This window comes from Rutilus rutilus (genome assembly GCF_951802725.1).
Source record: "Rutilus rutilus genome assembly, chromosome: 6".
Taxonomy (NCBI): domain Eukaryota; kingdom Metazoa; phylum Chordata; class Actinopteri; order Cypriniformes; family Leuciscidae; genus Rutilus; species Rutilus rutilus.
In genome coordinates, this window is record NC_140214.1 from 18,211,055 (window position 1) to 18,224,102 (window position 13,048).

At 37.7% G+C, this 13,048-nt stretch overlaps 1 long non-coding RNA gene across 2 annotated transcripts in view; it reads right to left on the reverse strand.

The window, feature by feature from the left end:
- Positions 1-13,048, reverse strand: part of LOC311291977 — a 32,787-nt gene that overhangs the window by 10,102 nt on the left and 9,637 nt on the right. The gene's annotated exons all lie outside the window — the stretch shown is intronic.

Consider the following 13,048-nt stretch of genomic DNA (forward strand, 5'->3'; position numbering starts at 1 on the left):
AAATGCTGATTGGACAAGCATATGCCTACAGTTTCTTATGGAAAGATCAGCAGCAAATACACTCCATGTATTGTAAACAGATGACTTGTTTGCTTTGACAAACCATTACTTTGGTTTAGTGTAACAATGACCTAATGTTTAAAAATGGTGTTGTTCACACAGATCAAAAACCACAAGGCAACAATGATTATCTAACTGGGATTATACTAAATAAATCCATCTAGACCAATATATGGAAGTCCTAGTGAAACGAACAATAGACCAGCGCTGTCTTTTTTTTTCCAAGTGAAAGTCAATAAAGCTGAACACAGTGACACATGAGACCGCGCTCACCTGGACTGGCCTCAGGCGCACAGGTTTTCCTGTAACACTTTTACATGCTGTCAGATCACACTATACCATTCCTATCCCTGATAAAGCAAACTGTCTGTTTATTGATAAATCATCACACTAGTGAGAGCGACTGAAGCTTGCGATCACGTTCCTATTTAACAGTAGTGAAATGTGTTACAAGAAAGTGAGAGTACTACAGTCTTATTAGTGGATTTCTATTTTATAAAAGTATGCAACCATGCAGTCTCTTAATCAACATGAGGTCATGAAAGTACCATGTATAAAAAAATAAAAAAATAATAAATTGTTATATAAATGATCAAAATAAGAATGTTGTTTAATATTATAATTTTTATTACCACAATTAGTTTTACTATTGATGATAATATTAATAATAACGACAATAATAGTTATATTAATGTTATATTTACACAAGAATATTTATTGTTATAGTTGATATTCTTATAATGTTCATCATCAAATAAATAAAACTATTTGAAACATAATGCACTAAAATGGAAAAACACAGCTAACATCACCGCAATTGCTAAAAAATTCCAAAAAGTTTTGAACTTTAACAACTTTGACTCTGTTTTCTCGGAATTGAAGCATAATTGAGCCAAATCTGTCTGCCACAGGACAGATCATACTTTAAAAAACCCTATTTGAGTCATGTCTTGAGTCCGTCTTTGTAGGGCAGTACAGCATAAACATACAGGAAGCAAGTGATGTGTACAAGTTTGTGAAAGATGGCCAGTCAAATTCTGCAAAACAACTCTGAGCTTTCTGCAAGCGTGGTCATAACATCTTGAGCTATATAAGGACACAACTAGGGCCAGATGGAGCTCGTCACAATCCAAGGCCTGGTGACCTGATCCTTGCAGGAGGCTACAGCATTACAGCACTTTCACGTGTGGCTTTTTTCCTCCCACGTTGAGCGCCACGTTGGGAGGAACACCTGCTGTGTCATGTCCAGCGACGGTTGGTCCAGCGTAGCATTCAGCTGCCATAATTCCATTTTGGGACAGGGTGGGAATCTGTAGCCGGCTTCCAGTGATGACGTACCCGAAAAGCACAGTAACCGCACGTCACACACATTAGCACACAACGCTTGCATGACGTCCCGTGTCCGTCAGCTGGAATCACAGTCAGTTTCCAAATGAAGCCTGGCAAAGCGGCTGATAACCACAGAGTTGAATCTGTGTCATCTGATCAAAACCATGAAGGCAGCACCAACTCATTTCCATTCATCTGCTGCGGTTGTCTTTTATTCTGCAGCAAGATCCAGAAACTGATTACGTACTATTAAACAATATGAATGCGATTCAGGGAATGAATAATCACACTTCAATAATCATGTTAAATATGCAGACTAATAGTAAACAGTTACAGGTCTGAAAAGCAACCAAACCACTTTTGTAGTCTCAAAACCCAAGCTAAACGCCTATGTACAGCAGCTCTAATATTTGCTGTAGTCAAATATTGATTACAATGTTTTCATTCAAAACAAATGGGTGAGATCCAAATCATTCTTAGAATAGACGCATTACCTGAGTAATGGAAAGAATAGGTGGGCTGATGATGGAAATGAGGGGGGGAATGATTGTCTGTTTTTTTTTTCAATCTATTTTTGTGTAGTAGTAAGGTCTGGTTTCTCTTTCCGCTGAGATAGCTCAGATCAGGTGTCTTGCTCCCTGTGGTGAGAGAGATGTATGTGTGGTTGGAAATTACATTGCTGTATTCAAATGCAGAAGAGGTGTGTATTACATTCTTGGCCGTGGCCCACTGGAGGGGAGGGTCCCCACACATTTTCAGGAAGGAGTGAGTAATATACTGCTATCCTCAGCACAAATCCCACTAATATGGTCACTGAAGAAAAACAACAGAAAAATATGACTGACAAACCACAAATCCAGCACTTTATCACCTGCTTGTGACCTATTAACATCACTTCCTACCCAAGGAATACATTTGCATACCACAGGTTTGCATGTACTGTAATCATTTATTTTACTAGAGTTGCCTTTGTTAGTATTATAATGTAATAGCTTCTCATATATTAAATATAGCAGTCATTTACCTCAGTTATTGTTGAGTTAGTGCCTAGGAACACCAAATTATTTTTTTTAAATAATGACTACTTCTGAACAGGTTATACAAACTAACTCCACTGGTTTACTCCACATTACTCAAATAAAGTGTAATGTTATTGAAGTGTCAGTGTTTACACTTTTGAGAAGTCAATGGGTCTCATTCAATAATAACTATGTGGATTATTCATATATTTGGAGCATTTTAAATGCGGGACTGTGTGCCCAAAGTTAGTCATTTGCATAAAACGACCACCCATGCCTATAAAATTTTTAGTATGAAAGTTATTCAAAGAGAATTATGATTTGTTTGTGAAAATGTTTGTATGCAAATGATATGCACACAAATTTGTGTGTATACATGGTCAATGAAAGATACCCATTGTCTTTTAGTTGTCTCTATATATGAACCTATAGCTTAGGAGAAAGTAGTTTAACACTGAAATTTACGTCAACTCAAATTCAGATCGATTATCAACTGCTGCTGGAGGAACATAAGCCTCAGTGGAACCTCCAGAAGAAACTTTCGCTTACGTTCCATTAGATATGCAAACTTGCTTTCTGTTCATGCGTTAACCGCTGACGTCTCCTTTGAGGTTGACACACATTTAAAGGTAAGAGGTCCCACTACGTTTAAAGGAGCAGAAACCAGAAAAGAGGAACCAGACAAAAGCCAAATTCCCCTAATGTGTCAAACACGTGGATAGGAACATTGAGACGCTGTACGTATTTGCCTATGCTGTTGCCGATAAAGAAAATTTCTGTTGCCTATGCAACAGCCATTCCGTTTCCTAGTTAAATTCTAGAAAATTCTGGAACTAATCTAAAATTCACTCTTGAATTCAGGCTGGTGGGGTTGTTAGTAATCAGATGTGATTCTCCAACAACATCCCATACTACACTTATCCAATGTTTCCAACAGAGTTTAAAATGAGGAACAAACCAAATGATAGGTCACAGTCTCCCTGAAATATTTTAAATGACTAACTAGGATTTTATGAATAATGCTTAATCACTACAGAGGCCAGACAGGAGAAGGGAAGACTGTAACTGAAAAGAGGATGTCCCCATAATAATACACTCAACCCCTAAAATATATCTCAGGTTCTTTCTGGGTTGTCGTCAATATTAAAACAGTTAGTTCCAGTCCTAGAAAATAGAAATCAAGCAGAGTTTCAAGATTTAGAATAACAGAAATGTAACCTTTCACTGATAAAAGTCTCTTTTGTTCACAAAGGCTGCATTTATTTGATAAAAAAAAAAAAAAAAAAAAACAGTAAAAGTAAAATACTTTTAGTTAAATAGTTAAATACTAAAAGTTAAATATTATTACAATTTAATATAACTGTTTTCTATTTTGATACATTTTACAATGTAATGTATTCCTGTGATGACAAAGCTGATTACTCCCGCAGCTATTCCTCCAGTCAGAAACAGTTGCGCTGCTTAATATTTTTGTGGAAACCGTGATTTTATTTCCCCAGGATTCTTTGATGCATAGAAAGGTCAAAAGAACAGCATTTATTTGAAATAACTTTTTTTTGTTATATTACAAATGGTCAATTTCATGCATCCTTGCTAAATAAAAGTATTACTTTCTTTAAAAATAAAATAAATACATTTTACTGACCCCAAACTTCTGAATGGTAGTGAATGAATGAACCAACATGCCAAATTTTGCAATACAGCAGTATTGAATGAAGCATTCATTTTTAAACATACAGTAAAGTAAATATCAGGTATGTACATCTTACTCATTGTACTCACTTACAATCCCAAAGAGACTACCAGACTCACATTGCCACAGGTTTACTGATGAGGATAATAATACTAGTCTTTTATTCCCACAGTATATCCCAATACCTATAATAAATAGTCACTGTCACCATCTTGGAAGAAAAATTTCCTGTTTTATATGCATTTACATATGAAAGGCACACACAATCCTTTCTATTCTAAGATTCAATTCTTTACAACAACACATTATTTTCCGGGCCTCTTGTCATCAGACAATGGGATGTAACAGCAAAAGGATACAAGAGGAAGTATCAAACAGCCAAAACAAGTGAATCATAGGAAATCCGCAATGCCAACCGCATTGAGCACACGTGAGTCAGGGTGAGGAGTCCTCTTCAGGAAAATATGAACGCGGTACATTGTTATGAGAGAAATTATGAAAACAATGCACTCATTTATCCACATCAGGCGGGCGGTCAAGCGGTGGTGGTAGAGGACTGTGTGAAATCTGCAAGTTTTGTTTTTTAATAAGCCGTAAGTTGTGTGTTTGGAGGTGTCTGGTTAATATTTTCCCTTCCAAGGCATTACAAGCCAGTAAAACATGTGTTCGCCATTAGCATCTTATTTGTAGTTCCCACTACTACTTGTGATACGTCAAAGATAGTGATTCATTGATAAAGACTGTTTATAACACGGATGTTAACGGATGTGAGCTATGAGAAAGAATTGGAGAACAGGTCATTCATTGTACTTCTGTGATCAGGTTCACTTCTATGCTTTATGCTGAGGTACAAAAGGAAACCGCAAACTGTTTTTGATGAACCTGTAAACTTCAAACGGTTGATATGAAAACTAGTAGTAGACATCAAAATGAGAAGTCATTTGCATTGCAAATGTTAACGGCAAATGTGTCCAATTATTAAACTATGATATGACCTGCAGAGGCTTGAACGCCTGTATTTCCAGGCTTTCTGGATTCATTTTAATACTACAACTGATACACTCATGAAGCACAATCATTGGCAGGAGGTCAAGGATTAACAGCAACTAAAGTGAATTGCAAGCTCCACAGACCTAGTTTTTCAGTTCGGCTAATCATATTCATAAAGAAAGAAACCCAAGAGCATAAAATGAATGTTAGCTCTTAGATGAGAGTAAAAGGTAAATGTAACATAAAATTAGTCATACAATAAATATTATTAACAGCTTATATTTTTGTTGTTGCAATTTTTAGCTTTTTTTTTTTTACCCACATCACATTTATATGCAAATACAAAAACCTTTTGTTAAATGAATAAAAACTATGTCTCTGTCAAAAGATGTTGTTAAAATTTGCTTAACACTAAACCTCAGCACATATAAAGTCCAGTAAAGAAAAGCCCATTATCTAGTTAGCAAGAATACCCTATAATGACTGCACCTAAATGAACTGTACTTTTGTAGTATTTATTAATATTTCTTTTATAAGTCTTCATTTTAATTGCACTCATTTTATTAAGTGCAATTGTCATTTTATTCGATTTTTTATATTTCTATTTAGCTTTATTTTTATTTTAGTTTTAGTCATTTTAGTACTTCAACTAAAACATTTCAGTTAAATGTCATTTCTAATATTAATAGTTTATTTTATATCAGCTTCATTTTAAAATAACGATATTTAATAGTTTTAGTTAACAATAACAACACTGTTGTCTGGAACATTTCCTACTTGCTAAACACTGCAAATCTGTCTCATTTGTGCAAATTACTCTAATGAAACCTACACGAACACCTGAAGGAAGTATCATGGCTCTAAAGACTATTTCCTTTGCGAGTATTTCCTTTGCGCTACAGGGTTTGAGAGAGTGAGATCTGCGGTGTGATGATGACTCAGTCTGAACTCAATGCACCTTCTCAAACTCATTTAGGAAAAAAAGGCCATCTCTCTTTAATGGTCCCGCCCCCCTTCTACCTCTCCGCTCCTCCCCCTCCTCCCTCTCTCTCTGCACTCAGCTGACTCTGCTGTCTGTAATGGAGATGAATGTGACATCTTCCTGTCTGTGTGTACTCAGCTAACTCTCTCAGCTGGGCAGCACCTCTAGCTAATGGAAACAAATCTCTAAGAGCAACAAAGCTATACAAAAACCGACTTTGCTATCAGATCTACAGCTATTCCCATGGGCCTCAATCCCAGGAAAAGACATTTAAATGGTGGTACACAGATTGGTAGGGAGACAAAAGTAATGCCGCAGGGTAAAATCCCCAGCTTCTAACATGGGTCCGTGGGTCAATAGGAATTCGGCCGCGTTCAGTGACATCATAACAAAATAGTGCTGGTCTATACACCCGGGAGTTCGGGACCCCATAAAGCAAAAGCATGCTGGTGTTACGATGATACAGTGAGCTCCTGATCCTCAATCTTCCTGTGTTATCAGGCCATCAAGTCTAATGTCATATATGCGAGGTCCTTCTAGGTCAACAAGCAAATGGTGCACAGGAACATCATGAAAACAGACCTCTGGACTCCTGACCCAAACAATGATTAAAAGTGGTGAAAAAGCAAATAAATAAAGATGCACAACACATTGATGACCGTACCGGCCATAATTAATCTTTTATTATTATCATCATCATCGTCGTCATAATATTGGCCCATTTTCTTAGTTTCCTATATATCAGTTATAATTTTTTCCATAATTCATTAAAATGTACTGATGCCTGATTAAAGCATGCAGTAACACTTAGCATGAGCAGTATATGTATAAAAACTATGCAAAACAGCAGTCGGTCAATATATTATTGCATTGCCCAAAATGTGTATATAAAAGTAAAGCCAAACTAGAGATTAAAACATTGTGTCACATAGATAAAAGTTTTTTACAACCAAAAACAACCTACTGCAACACAAGCTATTGTTTCAATTGTCTGATTCTTGACAATACATTGTTAGTGCTCATGTAAATGTTTACCATACTCCAAAAGCCCTAATTCACTTCCTCAAGTCTGATAAAGAAAAACATTAATAATATGGCCCCCTACAATGTCTCACGACAAATACAATAACCCTATATGATTCTCTAGCAAATATTTAAGCATGCTTTCCTCCAGTAAGTGGTTCTATAGTGTCCCGGGCAAGGCAGGCTGGCGCCGGTGTGGAGAGGAAAGGTCTGATCTGACAGAACTCCACTGACATATCACTGCAGCTGAGCTATAGGGCCCTACAACCGGCCCGTTGGCCTTTCACTCATGAAACCTAATATGTGCAGGCCACTAAATCCACACGTGCGTATACACACACACACACACATTTTTTAAATAAATTTTTTATTAAATCAAGAAATAATTCCAAATAGAATTTAAGTTAAAAAAAAAATAACAACAATAGTATCTATTTATTTGTCAAAAAATGTCTACACTTTAAAATAGCTAAAGTTGTAAAAATAAAACAATAACAATAAAAATAATCTATTATATTTTATATAATGTCTACTTGATATAAAAGCATACAAATGCCTAATATAATTCTGAATGGTACTGATATCTGCCACAATTGTAAAAAAAAAAGTGCGCGCGCACCATAAGTGTGAGAGAGATCGTATAAATAGCGTCTGTGTGTGTGTGTATGTGTGAGGGCTTGTATGAATAGACTCTGTGTGAGAGTTAGCGAGAGAACAGAGAAAGAACAGAAGGACAACAGAGAGTTTATATAAACAGACTGGATGTGTGTTGGCTCCTGGACACTAATATTCGTCTTAGCTTGCACTAGCAGAGAAAGGACGCTCGAACCTTCCTCTGTACAATCACATCTCTGTTCCACCATGTCTCGCAAATCCACACAGACGTCTTTTCAAGAAAGGAAAGAGAAAAAAAGCACCCTATAAACGGCGCTGCTGAGTGGAAGGAAACTCAATTACCCATACTTCCGTCGCAAAACCTTTCCTCTGTTTGCTGGTTTTATATCAGTGGTTTTGTGTTAAATCGTCAAGAACAGTATATCTATGGGGATCACGCTGAAGAAATCGAACCTGGGTGAATTTAGTTTTAGTCCATTTATTCAATATTTTTTCAAACTCAAGTTTTGCCATCTTGAAATATGGATAATTCCCACCAAAATCAGTGCAGGAAATGCTCAAAACTTCAGTTCAGCACATAGTAGTGGTTGAATTATTTTGATCATGTGGAGAGCAACCTGATGCAATGCAAATGATATTAACTTCCACACAAATCATCAAAATTAACTGGGAGAGGGGTGATTAGCAAATTAAATGTCAAGACCTGTGAAACATGGCCTGATATTTTCTAATGTGGCATGACAAGGAATATAAATAACATAAGACTAGAAATATAATTAATGTGACAGAACTCAGGCGAGCCATGAACTCCTTTTACTCTGTGACAGCTACCCAGCAGAGGTCAACACAAGTCGCTACAGCTGTGCTTCATAAATTAAGACCTTGATGGACTGCCGGCACAACACGCGCCCTCTCTGCCTAAGGGGTGTTGGGACAGAGCTCTTCACTTTGGTCTTGGTTACTCACATGCTGAGCTACAAACAACAAAATTAGCCCTTAAGCAATTGAGCTCCTCTTCTATTGGATGAAGCAGATGGGATGGCACATCCTTTAGTGTCATGATCTTTTCAGTCTGTCAGACCTCTGTGACCCCCTGTTGGATAGTCACCATTTACTGATGCCTCTCCCTTTATCATTGGGGTGAAGTCAAAAACAGTTGCCAAAATGTGTACTGTGTTTCTGGATAGGGATGATCGTAGTTGATGCGTACGGACCAGGACCCACGGTTCGAAACACATGTGATTCTCAGATTAAAGGTTGTATCAGTGAGTTCAGGCCCCCAAAAAAAGAGATCACATTCATCTAATCTTTCCTAACGATCCGCTAGCTGCCCGCCCCATAAGCAGGCCGTCAAAAAACTGCGTCTCTGTAGGCAGCCTAGGCTCTGAGATCTGCACACAAAAACAATTGGTTTCACCAACCACTCAAAACCAAAACAAATAGTGTTCCAACCAATCACCGACAGGGGCGGGTGTTGTGAGGTTTTGAGCCAGCTTTTTCTTCAGCTCCGACTTCACGTGCAGCCGTGCACGAGCACAAAACCTCAAAAACCCCTTTTCCGACATTTGTATGTTACAAACTTTACATGAAGACCCTAAAGAATTATACCAACTTGTGGAAAATGGGCATCCGATGACTCCTTTAAAGAAATGTTTAAACCATTTGAGCGCACAAAGACGAGAAAGAGCACTCCATTTGGTACTTGCGCAGTTTTCAAAATGCATCGTCTAGCGAGTGCCCTCCTAAACAGTCGCGTATGGATACGAGAAAGAAAACGGATGCATATCATTATATTGGATCCGTACAATCATTCTCAAAGTGACAGCTGCCTAATATTCCTGCTGCTGTCTCCAGAGAAGACTATGCAGTGTTCTTTGACATTTGACTAAATTTCTGTACCTGAATATTGTTAGACTTACCTGAAAAACATAGGCTAAAGCCTATTTATTTAATTTGCATCTTTGTTCTATTGTATTTATCTATGCTTGTCACAGGTGGTTGCAGGAAGGCAGACGAAGATGATGAATAAAGTTCCAATATGAAGTTTAATGAGGGTAATACAAATGACACATAGACAGGCTGGGAAACACACACTAAAGGTAACATAGACGGAACAGAGAATGAATGTGAGGGATGAACTTAAAGCAAACACAAACGAGGATAATTAATAGAACACAGCTGACACGAATGAACTAATAATTACTGTAACCAACCAAGAAAACCAATGAGTGGTGGGAATCTGAACAAAGACACATGACAAATGACAACAAACTAAATGTCCATGAAAACAAAACTAAACATAATGGTGACAATGCTTGTAATTTGCTTATTATTTTTTATGCAGATTCACTCCCTACAAAATCACCCCAATCATTCTACAATGATTAATTCTTTCCAAATAGAGCTATTCATCTGGTGAAACTGTTTTCATATATCAATATATATAGCAGAAAACAAAATATCGCAATGGCAGTTTTTTGTGCAATCTTGTGCAGCCCTAATCCATACTTAATTATTGTAAAATAATGCACACCTGAAGGTATTAATACCTTTGCTTTGGTATGTACTACTACGCATATGCAAAATGAATGGATCAAGTATGCATTCATTTTTCAAATTTAAGCGCTCAGTCATATCGCTCTCAGCTATCTTAAAACCTATTTTACCATGTTAAAACACCACTAAAATCAGCGCAGAAAATACGAAAGTGTTATTTTAGAACTAGTAAACAGAGGCTTGGTAGAGAGATATGCAGAGAGAAAGGTGACCGGACATGATATTATCTCCGTCTGCCTCATCTGATAGATAAATAAATAATAAATAAATAGAGCTTCCCATAGATATTAAGTAATTTCTGCATATAAAGTAATTTCAGATAAATAAAGAGCTTTGCGTAAACATTGAAAGTAATTTATAAATAAATAAATAAATAAATAAATAGGCCTTTCTTCTGATATTCAAAGTCATTTCTAATATTTGCTTAGTCAGGGTCTATTTTTCCTGGTTCATTTGCTGTAGCAGGCTGTAAGGCTCTTATCCAGCCGGTTGTTATCGCAGAATAAACCCCGACAGGGTGATCAGGTCTTGAATCAGCCTGAAGGGGTTTTTCCCGATCAGAATCAAGTATTACACAGAGCTGTGTAATAAGACCTGGAACTGCTAGTTGCACAGTCACAGAAAAACATGCCTGTGCGTTATCACTCCCACACTGACTGGACACAGCAGAACAGAGAGTCTTTGACATACCTTGCAGAACCCAGTACTATGATTCAGTCCAGACTGACCTCACTAACCACCACATAAGAATCCTACATCTACACTAAACCATCCTTCAGAGGCCACTGGGTTTCAAAAGGTAAATTTTACCCAAGTTATTCCATAATTGCTCAGCTGTAAAGCCAATCGTGCTATTACACAATCCTGAGCCTCGCTTCTGAAGTGGGTTTGGTCATAAACACAGGGTTACGGTTTTGGCAGCCAAGTCAGTGCATTGTTCACACAGACGCCAGGATTCCAGTCTGTTTACGGTAAACGTGCGTTAAGCCGTACTGGCACGAGGCCTTCTGGGTTGGGACCTGGCATAGTTGGGAATTTTTTCACATAGTCTAGGAATCTTCAAAGTCCTTGATTGTTGAGGGGTCTTATTTAGGGGAGACACACAATATCTATTTATAAACTATGAAGGTTTTCACTTTTCTCTACGCATAGCTTCATTCCTCGCTCTCTTTGACGTCTCCAGTTTGCACTAGGAAGTGGGCCAAGAATAAAGACCTAAATTGTTTAAAGAGACAGAATGAACTAAAAGACTAAAGAAAAAAAGGGAAGGGGAGAAACTAATAGTTTGTTCTTCATCGTCTCATTTTTAAGGAATCGTGCTGACCAGAAACACCTAGTCAAAATAATCTCTGGTCACTGAGCAGCAGAGCCGATTCTTGGACAGCATTTTAAAAGATGTGGCAGCTTAAGGGTGTACATTAGACTGCAGATCTAAAATAGGAACGCTGGCCTCTCAACTCTGTCCTAGTTTGGTCTTTTTGGTTTTTGCTACATGCTAAGAGGAGTATGCACAGCTAACCACACCGTTTGTCCTGCTTTAGATCATCTACTTGTAATATAACTGCAGCGAGTCACTTCACGAGGTGTAAGCGAATCCCGTTATACCGCTCCGGTCTCTAACTGCAGCTCTTTAAATACACACTGTGACTCAGCAAAAGAGAGGGAACACAAGAGGGTAGATCAGTAAATCACTGTGTCATGGAGGAAAAGACAAACTGAGAGAGGATGAAAGAATTACAGCTAATTCATAATCAACAGAAAGAAAGCGAACGCCGCCCAAGAAGACTTTGCAGACTCTGAATTGGCATTTATGAGAAATGCAGATCTGCTCTTAACCATTTGAAAAGACCCTCTCAAGAGAGTTGTTACTAGAGAAAAGGGCAGTGCCATAAAACTATTGAAAGTCTCGTATTTTTCCCTGGTTGTAGGGTGTTTCTGTTTCTTTGGCCTGTGGCTATTTTTAAGCACTAACTGGTTACAATTAGATTATATAACACAGCAAGACTGGCGGCGTAAGACATATAAGCGGACCTTTTGAACAACCCGATCTTGACAGAGATGGTGCTGTGGCTTTAGTGGAGACTATGATGGGCAAATTATGAAGAACACCAGGTCACTGGAATAACACTATGCACGATACCTCTTGACTTTCTTTTCTGTTATTTAGCGAAGATATGCAAAAGTCATTACTCTGTTATGTTTTGTGTGGCCGTTTGTCACAGACATAAAGACCCTCTAAACATGCAGAGTTTACTGGAAGCTCAGTGGAGTCAGGCCAAACTGTAAGATCATTCTCTTTCCTAACAATGAGCCAATATTGTATGAGGGCTGATGATCAGGCTTTCCACCCACAAAACAACCAATGTAAAGGAAAAAACATGTAATACGGGGGAGAGCATCCAATTATTCCAATCCCACCTAAAACTAAGTAGTAAAAATTAACTAAAACATGTCATGACATGGACCCAAATATGATGATCGAACACTTTGAGGGACTTTGTTAAATTAATATAAATAATTTTCTCTGAAATTTTACACAGACACTCTAGCAACTCTTTACAGCCCATTGAAACCCCTCTAGCTGACACCAAAACGTAAATAATGCATAACAGAAACCAGAAGTTTCTCAGAATATAAGCACAATTTTTAGACCTTTGTTTCCATTTAATCTGCAAATCAGTAAAACTACATGAACTTTCACTGCCTGTTCTCAACGACTTCAGACGACTTACAGTGGAGCTGGAATTACAGCAAGGGATTCATAGCTTGAAAGATCAGTAA